Source organism: Macaca thibetana, chromosome 2 (genome assembly GCF_024542745.1).
Source record: "Macaca thibetana thibetana isolate TM-01 chromosome 2, ASM2454274v1, whole genome shotgun sequence".
Classification (NCBI taxonomy): Eukaryota; Metazoa; Chordata; class Mammalia; order Primates; family Cercopithecidae; genus Macaca; species Macaca thibetana.
Window position 1 is genome coordinate 171,596,142 of NC_065579.1, and position 2,693 is coordinate 171,598,834.

The 2,693-nt window shown below is 33.6% G+C and overlaps 1 non-coding gene across 1 annotated transcript; it reads left to right on the forward strand.

Moving 5' to 3' along the window:
* Positions 1-1,656: 1,656 nt before the first annotated feature.
* On the forward strand, positions 1,657-1,762 carry LOC126949427 (U6 spliceosomal RNA). Its single transcript, XR_007723731.1, has one exon. It is a non-coding gene; the product is annotated as a U6 spliceosomal RNA (small nuclear RNA).
* The last annotated feature ends 931 nt before the right edge of the window (positions 1,763-2,693 follow it).

A 2,693-nucleotide genomic window follows, 5' to 3' on the forward strand; every position in this document is an offset into this window, starting at 1 on the left:
TTAAGAAGGGAAAACAGAACATATGTTTTACCCCTTTGAAAACTTAACTAGTTTATAGGATATCAGAGGACTGGTTCCTTGAACTCTAACTATTGCATTACCCCTGAAGTACAACTTACCATGAGAAGCAATTAAGTCTACAACTATAACCGCAGCCAACCTACAACTAAGTGTTGGCTGCAGAGGTAAAGGTTTAAAAAAAAAAAAAGATTTCATTTTCTGGTAGATGTTCCCATGAGGTGATAAGGAATGCAATGAGAGTAAAAGTTGTCACTAAAGCCTGCCTACTACTTGGATAAATATTAATGTGAATATTTAAGATTAGACTAGTATTATGCAAGTAGAATCGTCTGTTGGGGATATCCAATCAATTGCTCTGTACTTTATTTGCAGCAGAAGGCTGCCCTTTTGAAGGACATGCTTTTTGAAATAACTATACTCTTGTATAGTCAATCAGACCATGACTGTTGAGTTAATAAATATAACACAATTAATAATGATCTGCAAAATTATTTTTCAGTCTTGTAGGGATAGAATGAGTTTTACTTGGATGCTTTAGTCAGCCAAGTATTTTAAGATCAGAATGAGGACATTAATGGGATCCATTGGAAATTGCTATTGAATTTATGAAAATGTATACCCCTTTATCTTGTTTTGCAAACTATAAAGAGTAAAAATCTTCACGGTATAATTAGAAATGTAAAATTCCATACTCTCAACTTCTAGTTTTAATGCCAGGTTTAAAATCTCTAATCATATTATACAAAAAATAATTTGTTCTAGATAAATTTTTGAAGCACTCTGATACATGCAACAAACATTAAGTGTTATAAGGCCACATTTTAATTTTATTTTTTGCATGATGCTTCACTAACCTCACTAAAATATTTTGGCCATCTGGTGGTCCTTGTCAAATTAAATATCCATTAAAGCCTTGAAGGAAAGCCTATGTATAGTTCAGTGTTTCATCTCCAACACATTGGCTAACAATGGTAGAGTCTCTATCTATCTATTCCTTTGGGAACAAAAACTACAATAATGGGATTTATGCTTGTCCTCAACTTTTGGGATTAAGAATTGTTTCAGTGTATATGACATTTAACGTAAAGAAACTTCATTGTCATGTCACCCAAGTAGAGTTTTACGTTATCTTTAATCCAACAAAGCAGTCAGAAACCTGCAGGACATTATGCCAAATGAAATAAGCCAGCCACCAAAGGACAGACACTACATTTTTCCACTTATATAAAGAATTTATAATAGTCAATCTAGCATAGAGCATAATAGTGGTTTCCAGGGCCTGAGAAGTGAAGGAAAAGGGAAATTGTTCGATGGGTATAATGTTTCAGTTGTGCTAGATAAATATCTTGTAAAGATCTGCTGTACAACGTAATGTCTATAGTTAACAATACAGAATCGTGCACCACAAATTTTTAAGTTAAGTGTTCTTATCAAAGAAAAGCCAAACATACAAACAAAGGGTCGTAGAGAAACTTTGGTAGATGTTGAATATGCCTATTACCTTGATTGGAATGATGGTATCACAGGTGCTTGCCTATGTTGAAACTCAGAAGTGTACATTTTAGACATGTGCAGTCCATTGTATATCAATGATACCTCAATAAAGCTGTTTTCCAAAAAAAGAAAAACACTGCTTCGTTCGTTTGGCAGCAGATATACCAAAATTGGAAGGATACTGAGAAGATTAGCATGGCTCCTGTGCAAGGATGACAGGCAAATTCATAAAGCATTACATATAAAAATTTCTTATTTTAAAAAATGTAAAAAGAAAAATGATAATTAATTGAAAAAATTATGATAATTCCATGACCTTTAAAAAATTTTGTCAAAGTATTAAAAATTATCTTACTGTTGATTATAAATGTATATTAGATAAAAATTAGTAAAACTAATATACATTTAATATGTTATAATTTAAGACATTATAAACATGAAAAGTTTTAATGCTTTATTTCTCTGTTTAAAAAAATAGTCCAGCCTGGGCAACATGGTGGCACCCCATCTCTACAAAGAATACAAAAACTAGCTGGGTGTGGTGGCACATACCTCTAGTCCCAGCTACTCAGGAGGCTGAGGTGGGAGCATTGCTAAAGCCCAGGAGGTGAAGGTTGAAGTGAGCCAAGATCATGACACTGCACTGCAGTCTGGGCAACAGGGGGAGACCCTATCTCAACAACAACAACAAAAAACAAAAAAGGAGTCACCAATAGAGGTGAATACTACTTCTAATTCTAATTTATTTTAATCATTATTTTTCCTAGCTTCTATCATTTATTGATTTGTCCTGGTAGTACTCTGACACAGAAATGAGCAAGCTTAAAATAAGGGTAAAATAATCTTTTTTAAACTCAATACAATATGCCTTTTAAAAGTGGCATGGAGTAATAATGCACAGGATGGCTGTCTATAATATAATCTATAAGGCTGCCTTTCTAAGTCAATATGTGGGTAACATTTCCCTTACATCTATCCTATAGAATATTTTATACCACCGCCAGTACTAATAAAAAATGAACTTGCTGAGAAGTTCCCTATTGATAATAATATATACGCTTCTCTGAATGTATGCCTTACAGTGAAGCAATACTTCCATTCCTGCCCAAAGCAGAGCACTTTCAAACCTGACACCAATCCTGGTACTTAGAAACCTATAAATGATTATCTCAGCCACG